Source organism: Vespa velutina, chromosome 18, assembly GCF_912470025.1.
Source record: "Vespa velutina chromosome 18, iVesVel2.1, whole genome shotgun sequence".
Classification (NCBI taxonomy): Eukaryota; Metazoa; Arthropoda; class Insecta; order Hymenoptera; family Vespidae; genus Vespa; species Vespa velutina.
Window position 1 is genome coordinate 654,478 of NC_062205.1, and position 12,400 is coordinate 666,877.

A 12,400-nucleotide genomic window follows, 5' to 3' on the forward strand; every position below is an offset into this window, starting at 1 on the left:
GACCCCAAGAGAACACACACGGTGGAATGGACGCGTAGGCCAATTTCATTAGAAAAAGAGAAAATATAATAATAAACTCTTATAAAGAATTAGAATAAGGACGGAAAATATAATAATAAACTCTTATAAAGAATTAGAATAAGGACGGAAAATATAATAAAATACACTCTTATAAAGAAGTAGAATAAGGACGGAAAAGACAAATTAATTCGAACTTAAGAGAGGTATATTTATATTATTATAGTACGCAGGGCATTTTATATGTTTCCTCGACCGGGAATCGAACCCGGGACCTTTCGCTTTCCGAACAAACGCTCTACCACTTGAGCTACGAAGACCTATTTTAAAGTCTATCTATAAACATGTTTATATACAGTAAAATCTTCTAATAATATGTATATTATGTTTTATATAATTAATCGAAATATTATTTTTCTTCAATCATAATTTAACGTAATAATAACATATATTTAATTTATTATACAAATATTTATCTTTTAAAAAGAAATTTTTAATTAATATCAAATTAATATCTATAGTAACATGGTATAATGTAAGAATACTTAGGTTAAATTGCGTGCCATTTACGAACAGTTACGGAAGAAACCGAGTGTTCCAAAAAATTTCGATATAAAGTATGCGATAATGATAAACATACAATTAATGATATTTTACGGAATCTTTTATGTTAACTTAAATTTTTTAGTTATGTTTGTTTAATGTGTTATTATATATATATGTATGTATAACTAGTCTACCTATACATCTATAATTAATTAATTTCTATGCTTTCCGTCTAACTACATATATCTTTTTTTGTTTATCTTTTAATTATATTATACCTTTTTTCGTGATATCGTCGAGAACGACGGACATAATTCAGTTTTTATCTCTCACGACTTTCCGGAAATAATAATTAAATAAAAGATATATCTGTAAGATATTTTTCGTTATCCTATCTGGAAAATACAGACTAGCAAAACCCGAATCACTTATTTTTAATTAATAAGTATTTTGTTAATGAATATAATAGAGTAATACATTTCTTCCTTCTGTAATTGATCCAGGACCTTTTACCGTTACCCTTCGCTTGGTTTACTCAAGACTGTCCTCTGCTGTTCTTTTTTTCACGTTTATCCTGTAGCCTTTCTTATCCCCACTCACATTCATATATATTCGTTACTTCGTCCTATTTATTGGCTATCCTACTCACGTTGCACTTCCTTCTCATTCTCTCTCAATATCTCAGACGCGTCTTTTCTTCCTTCTATAAACAAACGCATCTTAGAAAGGACAAGAAAGATAAAAAAAGAAAAATGTACGCGTCGTTTGTTCATTCTCTCGATAAAACGCCTATAAGGAATTAACGACATTCGAACGTTCTATGTTTTGGTAATTAAAATAAAAATATATTTTGACATACGAACTTAAAAGCACAGTTTACCTCCTGCCATCGATGTCGTTTTACTTGGTCTAGGAATATAGCGAAGATGTAACGGAGCGAAGGTGGTAGCGGAGAGATAAGCAGAACAGTAAATCATTATATTCCAAATCGTTTGTTTACTGTTTACAACAGGGATTCCTAAAGTGCAACCTGTGATGTCAAATCATACACGGCAATCTTAATTTTATAGAGATAATGAAAACTGATCGAATTACAAAAAAATGCCGCAATCAAGAATTCTTATAACAACAATTACTTAATTGATTTTTATAAAAGGATTATCTTTACAGAATTTTCTAAAATTATAAAAACATGCTCAACAAATGTTTTCATTATTTGTAAGCACTTACATGTATATGCAAAAAAATCTTTCTCAATCATGAATATTAATAAGTCCAAATTGAGGTCAAAAATAACTGATGAACATTGATAAGAGATGTTAAAATTACATTCAATCAATTCAAAATCAAGGCTCTATGATATTGGGTTGTTCGGAAAGTAATTTCGTGTTTTTTTCGTGAAAATGAAAGACAATTTTCTTGTAATATGTAAATATTTTATTGTATTATATATTAACCATTTTGATTCAATACCTTTTGCCATTTTTCTGGTAGTAATATAATTACTGTTAATGTTTAGTTAGAAAAAACTGATCTAAGTAATCAAAAAGTTTCACGTAATTGAAGTATGTTTCACATTATATGTTTTATTTTACCTATTAATACTGCATATCTTAATTTCATTTACAGAGAGATTTTTCTTATTTTGTTTTATCAGTTTATTGAAAATAAAAGAATAGAAAAAACACAATATTAAATATATATAATGTTTTTTTCTAAAAAAAAAAAAAATATATATATATGTATATTGTATATTTTTGAAAGTAAAAAAAAAAGAAAAAATCGGATTATAATGACGAAGAACAGTAGTATTAGTAGTAATAAATAATAGTTCATTAGGATAAGGTTGGATTAAACATGCCGAGACGTTTCATAAAATAATTTGTCATATGACTCCAATTACATAAGCGTAGAATGAGGATAATGTGACATCATTTATTGGGTAGTTCGAAAAGTAATTTCGTTTTTTCCCGACAGAGGATATAATTGTATTTTTTTGCACCCAACTTCACACTTAAACCGCAATATCATTATATGTTGTGAGAACTGATATAGCAAAGCTTGTGTTTGAAAAAGTCCAATTGATCTTACGCAGTAGTTTTTGGTTGGTCCCCTTTTAAATATGGAAAGCAATTCAATCTTTCTAATATCGAAAATCTTACAAGCACTTCTTTGAGTCAACTATCTAGAATTCCATCTAGGAACCAAATTATGTAAAATGATTTTTTATAAAAGAATTTAACTCAGATTGATAAGTACATATTGACCTTGATCCAATTATTATGCTTATCCTTCCTTTTCTTATCATCTCTTTGCAACCTTCTAACTTTTTTTGATAAGATCATACTTACAACAAAATTGCAATTTTCTTCCTCATTGACTACTATTCATTTTATCTTTTCTTCGAAAAGCATACCTGGAATAGATTCCTGATTACGTCAGCTTTCCCTTTATCTGATCTTTTCCTTCGCGTTATCTTTTTTAGTCTTCTTTACATCTTCCTTGTTGTAATATTTTTGGATTCAAGAAAGATTTATTAGCCAGTCGATTTTTCCATAAAGTACATTCTGAAAGTATTTATTTCAAAAATTTGTTTGAAACGGATTTATTTCGTTTATTTTAATGGTAAATTCGAAAAATTTCGAATCTGATTCTCAATGGGAAATTCATGAAAATTTTGATTTTCAATTTATACGTTTCAAAGTTTTAACAGTTTTCATTGATTTTGGAAAATTGATCGGTGTTCAATATATTACAAGCTTTAAAATACGAAATTTTATTTAGAGTGTTTAAATATTATGTTCAGGGATATGTTTAAATGTGTTTATGTATTAAACAATTTCAAATATATATATTATTAATCTAAAAATTTAATAAAAAATTATTTTTCAGTCATTATAACTTAATGTAATCATATAATTCATTTAGTATTACATATTTATACTTTAAGAATAAATTTTTAATCAGTTAAATTAATATGCATAATATAATATAACACGGAAATGACTTATTGAAATCTTACAAAAATGAATAACACATAAATTTTAATTGATTGGATCAACATGCAAACGTTTCTTGCCACGGGACAGCGATAGTGGTCAATTCGCATCTGTCTCCCATCAATTTCTAATTCTCAAAGTTGTAAATCCATTGGTCGCCATAAACAAGGATGGCGGCACAAGACTCCAAAAGAATTTAATATTTTATATTAAATACCGCTCGTTGCATTCACGAAAATTAATGAAAGAGCGCGATTTCTTTGAATGAATCTGTAAAGCTCGTGAGCTAAATGCAAAAAGAAGAATACTTCATGACTACAAATTATAACAATGTATTTTTAAGGAAGAAGATACAGGTGTTGTGATATGCGTGCGTGAGAGAGAGAGAGAGAGAGAGAGAGAGAGAGAGAGAGAGAGAGAAAGAGAGAAAAAGAAGATTGGTGTATGATCGACGGGATATATATAGCGACGGTGAGTACAGGAAATTGTGGAACTAATCACTTTAACAAAATGCTTGCAAATAGAGCAATAGTAGTATGCTTCTTAGATATGAAGTGATCTGGGTTAAATGCTTAGCTTGGGAAAAAAATTTCATTCTGTGATTTTCAATGGAACTTAATATTCGAATGAACACATTTCTGTCTAAGACGCATTTATGCTTTCTCCTAATCAGCTAGTGGAAAAATTTCTATTTTATACATCGTATCATACAACATCATATCTGATGAAGAAATGCGAACATTTGAGATATTACTTATAAAAAGAAGATGTACAAGCATATTTTTTAAATCTAAGCTGCCTTGACGAGGGAATATCCTAGTACAATAATAAGAATAATATTGTAGTACAACAAAGCATGCACTCTTCTCATTTTCTTATACCTATATACGTAAAATTCAAATTAAGCAGGTAAATATGACAACCACAAGTAACGAAACGTACAACTAATATACAGTATTGTTACTAGAATTGAAGGCAGTCGTGATTAGCCACTCAAAGTATAATAAGCATAATAAGCATCTAATCATTAATCCGGTAATTAAAATACCATATGATTTAATTGTGTGGTCTAATAAAAATTTGATAGTTACAAAAAGCGATATTCAAAATGTTTCGGTTAAAAAAATATGAATACGAGGAGTAAAGAAAGTGGTGAAGAAACATTCAAATAATAGTCGGACATATCAAGGAGAAAAAAGTAAGCAAATCAAATCTACAAAAAAAAATGTCAATAACATTAGAGGACAAAGATACTCAAGACGATATAATGTTAATAAAAAACGTTCCGACAAAGACACAGAATTACGACCTAAACAACAATATTGAGTGCAAAAAAGTATTGTTGAAATCGAACTGAAGTGAATACTAAAGGTAAGAACAATAATTAATATATTTAACAAAGATGTACACTTTTATTCGCAGGCAGGAATAGTGATCGAAAGAAATTATGGAGATATAAATGAAATATTATCTCCAAAATATGATAAGAAAAATGCGACGATGGATGATTCCTCTGGAGGAATATTCTTATCGCCGTTAGAACGTGGAAGTTAGAGCATTGAACAAAATCAAATAATGAGAATCTTAGTATTATAAAACCGATAATCAACTTGTGATGTCTGTTCACGAACGATTGTGCAGATATTTAGCAATAAATTCGACGTACAATAGTAAATTCTACATTAATAATCGAAACTTAAAATGTATTGCAAAAGTCCAAAAGACAATTTAAATTAATCTAATTCCTAATTGCAATGCCAGATACAAATATTTTGCTATTGCACTAATTTTCTTGTTTTCTGTATTTCATTACTGATATGATTTTCGGAAAGTTCTTTTCCTCATGTTCCTCCATTGAATCCTTTGATTTGAGACACGAATTCCTCCATCATATATCAAATCATTGCTGGTTGCCATCTCTCGCATTTTTGAAGGCGTACAAAATCAATGTTAATCACGATATAGGATGCATAAGCAAAGTAAACAAAATAGGCCATTATAATCGACGCATTTTTCGTAGTAAACAGATTTCAGTAAGTCTCTGACACGGAATCTGACACAGCATAATTGGAGCTTCGTGTTCGAAATGCTTGACAGTTGCATTGTCACGTTCTACTATTGAAGAATTGCGACATTGACGACTAGCAACATTTACAGAAGTGTTCACTTAATTGACAAAATATTTTTACATTTCTAAAATTTAATAAATATCGATAATTGATGACTTTTAACGATAAGAACAAAGTCATAAACAATATACAAAAAATGTATATTTTACGCTAGTAAATTTAATTATCACGGTCTGTGTATTACTGTGAAAGAAATACAAAATATTAATTTGGAGTTTATTATTTACTACTTCTTCTTATTCGAGCATGCATGTGTCTGCAAAAATTAATAAATAAATCTAGGAAATTTACAATCGATCAACAATGTAATATCATTATTACTAATATGAAGTTGTAATCTATATGTCTATAAATTCTCCCAAAATATTTTTTTTTGTTGCATAATTAATTCTTATTTTACAACTGATAGTTCATGCTACTTGATTTGTATAAATATTAGCCGCAAAAACTGCAATCCATAGAATGAGGGTGTGTGTGAGAGAAAGAGAGAGAGAGAGAGAGAGAGAGAGAGAAGGAAAGTGAGATCATTGATGTATGACCAATGAGAAATTAACAGCGAGAGCAGAAAACGGAAATTGTGAAGCTGATAATACTAACGAAATGCATACGGATAGTGCGATAGTAGTATGCATCTTACCAACCCTCGTTTCAATTCTCAATCTCGAAAAAACAATTTGTTTTATAATTTCCAACGATTCTTAATTTTCGAACGTAGAAATTTCTGAATTTATACACTCTCTTCGATCCAACAAGTGGAGAATTTTTGTCTTATACTTAATATCATTGAACATCACACATGATGAAGCAATGCTAATGCTTGATATATTATTTCTAAGAAATAGTTCAAAACGTTTCTTGAAAAATTACCAGTTTATCATGTCCCACGAAGAAATACGCTAATACATTAATAAGTACGGTACGAGTAACAAAATATATATATATATGGTACAATATATATAATACGCCTCCTTATGTACGAACAAGATGTAGATTCTTTTATAATTTTCTCGTATCTATATATAATAATTAAATTGCGCGGAAAAATACAAAAACCGCGAGTAGCGACACCTACAACTAATATAAATACATAGGGTATAGCTATCAGGATGAAGTCACTTGTGCCTAGGCACTCGAGTCAAGTGTCTTAAATTATTAGTCATTGTACGGTAAATTACATTACAACGATCTCTTATTTTTTTTTAAGAGAAGTCTAATAAATTATCAGAAGTGGAATATCACACGGGAAGATAAACGCGCGTTTGAAAATGATACACATTTCATTAAAATCATTATATTACGTACAGATTACAAGAATAAAGTTAGAACGGTATAATTATTTTTCTGATAGTTAGAATACCGCACAATTAATTGTATGATGTATGGTTAATCGAATATCTCATCGATATTTGTAAAGTGCTCGTGGTTAAATATTTATAAATAAGAGTAGTAATGAATCTGGTGAAGGAACTTCTTACCAACTCGAACAAAGCAAATAGAATCTACGAACCAACAACAAACGTCAATAATATTACAGGACAAAAATTGTTAATACGAAATTTGCGTATATGAGAAAACAACGACCAAGCCATAGATATAACACATAATCGATTCACAGTCAAAAGAGTATGGACAAAAGGAAACAACAATTCAGAGAACAAAAAATATACTCGGAATCAAGCGAAGATAAATAAACGGTAATAAGCATGATTGACTAATTATTTATCTTCTTATTTGCAAAAAGGTACAGTAAGTGCAAGAAACCGTCTAATCATTACTCCGGTAATTAAAATACCGCACAATTTAATTATGTGGTTTAATAAAAATCTGATAGTTACAAAAAGCGACTTTCAAAATGTTTCGGTTAAGTGAATATAAATACGAGGGCTAAAGAAAGTGGTGAAAGATCATTTAAATAATAGTCGGACATATCAAGGAGAAAAAAGTAAGCAAATCAAATCTACAAAAAAAAATGTCAATAACATTAGAGGACAAAGATACTCAAGACGATATAATGTTAATAAAAAACGTTCCGACAAAGACACAGAATTACGACCTAAACAACAATATTGAGTGCAAAAAAGTATTGTTGAAATCGAACTGAAGTGAATACTAAAGGTAAGAACAATAATTAATATATTTAACAAAGATGTACACTTTTATTCGCAGGCAGGAATAGTAACCGAAAGAAATTATGGAGATATAAGTGAAATATTATCTCCAAAATATGATAAGAAAAATGCGACGGGAAAAGTAAATTGAGATCCCATTATATTGGAAAACTCGAATATTTGGAAATTTCACAGAATTTTCTGGAGAACTAGTCAGTAAAAATTTATTTATTCTTAGCAAATATGAAGATGCACTTGCTAAATATTTCCTACAAATAGTCTATATCGATAGATCTGAGATGAATATATTATTCGTGGATCCAAAATCTGTACATTATCAACCCTATTGAGTATTCCATTAGGAATAGCAATAATAATAGTCAGGAAATAAATGACGAATAGCAATTGATGGAAGCCGACATCATCGAAGAGGATGATTTTCAATTCTCCAGTCCGGTAAAATCGGTCAAAAAAAAAATAGGAATGTGCATGGACTATCAACCACATGTATTATATATCGGTAAATGGTAAAATACTCAAGCAACAGTATCCTATAGCTCAAGTATAGTATACTAATTGATATCTCACAGTCCAACCAATTGTTCCTCTACTCGACTTAAGTAGCGGATATTATTGGGTACCGATAACTGAATATTCTTAGCATCATATCCGACAATCATTTCAATAGAATGTTATGCGGATTTTAGAATGCTTTTACTATGTTCCAACGACTATTGATGTAATTTTAGATAACTTTTGTTACGGTATTGCAATAGCACATTTGGATGATATAATTCTCCCGTCAAAAAATATTGAGGAAAAAATAGATAATTTATATAGCATTAGCTTTGTTACACATTCAATATTATTAATGGTCGCAGTACGACCATCTCATATAAATTTTATCTTTTGCAAGCAAAGCAAGGGGCAGCACACATAATTTATGTACCATCGAATGATTTTCAAAATATCGAATTAAGATTTTTTTAGCATGGATGTATAAATTAATCTAATTGAATTCGGCGCTATAAAATCAATAATATGAATTTATTGAAAAGTATTGATTTTGAGTTTATCAATCTAAAGTGATAATATCACTAACAATTATCATTATTAAAATTGATAATTATATAATGATTATCATTAACTGCAATAAGCATATTTTTCATATTGTATCATTTCTGAAAGGATATGCCATTTTTAAAATGGGCATCGGTGAAATTATTGTACACAAATAATTCATTGAAAATTATTAATTATTATAATTGATTAATTATTGCCCAATAAAGATGAAAATTTATTTGACAGTAATAATTGATAAATTCTTTTGTTGCACAACTCCAAACCTTCTAAGCAGCGAACGAGAAAACGAACGAGCAAATTCTACATTTTTAGAACAACTGGAAAAATATTTTAAATTCTGAAAATTCTAAATTCTTCAAATTCTAAAAATCAGAACAACTTGAGGATGGATAAAAAAAAACACATAAGAAACTTGTTATGTATACAATTAACATATATCGTGTGATTAAAAAGGATTGATGGTTATGCGCTTCATGAAGATTTTCGTTACGAAATAGTTGCCTAAATATCTATAAAAGAGTTTACATTACGTTGCAGTTGTTAAGATTTTAGTAGTATGGAAGGAAAAGCATTATTTCATTTGTATAAATTATATAAATCGATGTATAACATGCTTATATTATGTAACTCCGAGTAGATATGAATATACGACTGTAAAGTATACGACTCATCATTCGAATTACTTCAATACATATGTGACGTTCTGTGGTATGAAATGTCAATTAAAAATGTGTATAATTGCTGATTGAACAAAAATGTGCTAGAAATACCAATCAGTGTAACGGAAACTTATTCATACAAAGTCTTGCTAATAAATATATTCCTATTTGAGACAAAATTGTTTGAACAATAAAATGAGAATGTAAGAAAGTAAATATCAATAAATTTAATTTCTGCCAGTTGCTCCATCCACATGTATGTCTGAGTCTATGATATTTAAAAATATGAGAGCTGTAAAATGTAGATGTGATAAAAAGTATCGTTTTGTACTGAGTCCGATTACCGTTCGAAAGGTCATCTATATAAAGATTAATTTCCCTTTAATTTAATTCTTCGCACTTCTTATTATTGCTGTGATTATAAATAAAATGTAAATTGTGAATATATAAGAATGAATTACAAAATATTGCATTAAAAATATAAAGTGTATATAATGTTTTCTATGTACGTAATGGAATACTATGTAACGAAAAAATGTCCATTTACCAAACGAGGAGATATTGATATATTAATGTATCAATCTTGTCACCGACTGTTGCCGTACACTATCGATGCGTTGTGTCCATGTGTTTTGATCGTGATTACTCATCCCCTATATTATTTAACGTAAAAAAAAATATAATCTTCCTGCTCCTTGGGAAAGAAGAATCCTGCAAGAAATACAAAAATAGAAAACGTTTCATGAGAAACATTGTCATAGAAATTAAAAAATGGATAGAAAGAAGAAAAAAATTAGATCTTCGCTTGATTTTCGTAAAGATTTTCGGGCGACTGCTCTATCCACCTGAGCTATCTAGGAAACTTTCAGCCCAAGTATATATTTTGTCTACGGACAGACACTGTTATTAACACTACTTCCTACTCACTGCTGCCACTTAACGATGAAAATAGAATTCACTTCAATGTACTACACACACCCCAATTATAATACAATAATCGGTCCCCTTTTACCAGATTATTGCCAGCCCAATCAACACTCGACATTCAGCAGCAGAAATAGAGAAATAATGAAGGAGAACCATTGTCCAATAAAACTAAACTCTGATCCGACCGCATTTTGTTGTTATGATTTTTCTTCGCTCTCTAAAAACAGTGTCTGTAGTTGGAATCTTATTTTGAGTCACAGGAAAAATGTTTCATATAGATTTTCTCTTGTGACTGTAAAGTAAATGGGGGAAAAAAGGCTTGGCAAGGCCAGGCAAGGGGAACTAAGGGGAATAATAAATATCATACATTACATGTATGGAATATTTATTTAGAAAAAGAGTGAAGCTTCCTTTTCCCCTTAAAAAACCAATACCTTTTACAAATAAATTTTATTAATCTTTAAAGCAAATAAAATCTACTGAAATAGTAATTATAATATTTAATTAATTAAATTGGAAATTGATTATAATACGTATGAATATAATTTTATAATATCATAAAGAGAATAATTTGACTAGATAGTGAAGAAAGACGTGGGGAGACAAGGAGACCCCGTGACACACACGGTGCGATGGACGCGTAGCCCAATTTCATCAGGAAAAGAGAAAATATAATAAAATCTCAGAAAGAAGTAGAATGAGGACGGATAAGACAATATAATTCGAAGTAAGAGGAGGTAGATATATAATAATTTATTATATAGTACGCAGGGGCATTTTTTGTTTCCTCGACCGGGAATCGAACCCGGGACCTTTCGCTTTCCGAACAAACGCTCTACCACATGAGCTACGAAGACCTATATTGAAGTCTTTCTATAAACATGTTTATATACAGTAAAATCTCCTAATAATATGTATATTATGTTCTATATAATTAATCGAAATATTATTTTTCTTCAATCATAATTTAACGTAATAATAACATATATTTAATTTATTATACAAATATTTATCTTTTAAAAAGAAATTTTTAATTAATATCAAATTAATATCTATAGTAACATGGTATAATGTAAGAATACTTAGGTTAAATTGCGTGCCATTTACGAACAGTTACGGAAGAAACCGAGTGTTCCAAAAAATTTCGATATAAAGTATGCGATAATGATAAACATACAATTAATGATATTTTACGGAATCTTTTATGTTAACTTAAATTTTTTAGTTATGTTTGTTTAATGTGTTATTATATATATATGTATGTATAACTAGTCTACCTATACATCTATAATTAATTAATTTCTATGCTTTCCGTCTAACTACATATATCTTTTTTTGTTTATTCTTTAATTATATTATACCTTTTTTCGTGATATCGTCGAGAACGACGGACATAATTCAGTTTTTATCTCTCGCGACTTTCCGGAAATAATAATTAAATAAAAGATATATCTGTAGGATATTTTTCGTTATCCTATCTGGAAAATACAGACTAGCAAAACCCAAATCACTTATTTTTAATTAATAAGTATTTTGTTAATGAATATAATAGAGTAATACATTTATTCCTTCTGTAATTGATCCAGGACCTTTTACCGTTACCCTTCGCTTGGTTTACTCAAGACTGTCCTCTACTGTTCATTTTTCACGTTTATCCTGTAGCCTTTCTTATCCCCACTCACATTCATATATATTCGTTACTTCGTCCTATTTATTGGCTATCCTACTCACGTTGCACTTCCTTCTCATTCTCTCTCAATATCTCAGTCGCGTCTTTTCTTCCTTCTATAAACAAACGCATCTTAGAAAGGACAAGAAAGATAAAGAAAGAAAAATGTACGCGTCGTTTGTTCATTCTCTCAATAAAACGCCTATAAGGAATTAACGACATTCGAACGTCGTTATGGTAATTAAAAGTTTTGGTAATTAAA

The 12,400-nt window shown here is 29.3% G+C and overlaps 1 long non-coding RNA gene and 2 other non-coding genes across 4 annotated transcripts; 1 reads left to right on the forward strand and 2 right to left on the reverse strand.

Moving 5' to 3' along the window:
- Positions 1 to 262: 262 nt before the first annotated feature.
- Positions 263 to 338, reverse strand: Trnas-gga. The gene has a single exon. It is a non-coding gene; the product is annotated as a tRNA-Ser (tRNA).
- Positions 339 to 6,791: 6,453 nt separating this feature from the next.
- LOC124955394 lies at positions 6,792 to 8,378 on the forward strand. 2 transcript variants are annotated; one of them, XR_007102861.1, is made up of 2 exons: positions 6,792 to 8,012; positions 8,080 to 8,378. It is a non-coding gene; the product is annotated as an uncharacterized LOC124955394 (long non-coding RNA). The 2 variants fall into 2 exon arrangements; XR_007102860.1 differs by having other exon boundaries at positions 8,093 to 8,378.
- A 2,872-nt stretch (positions 8,379 to 11,250) lies between these two features.
- Trnas-gga lies at positions 11,251 to 11,326 on the reverse strand. The gene has a single exon. It is a non-coding gene; the product is annotated as a tRNA-Ser (tRNA).
- Positions 11,327 to 12,400: the final 1,074 nt, after the last annotated feature.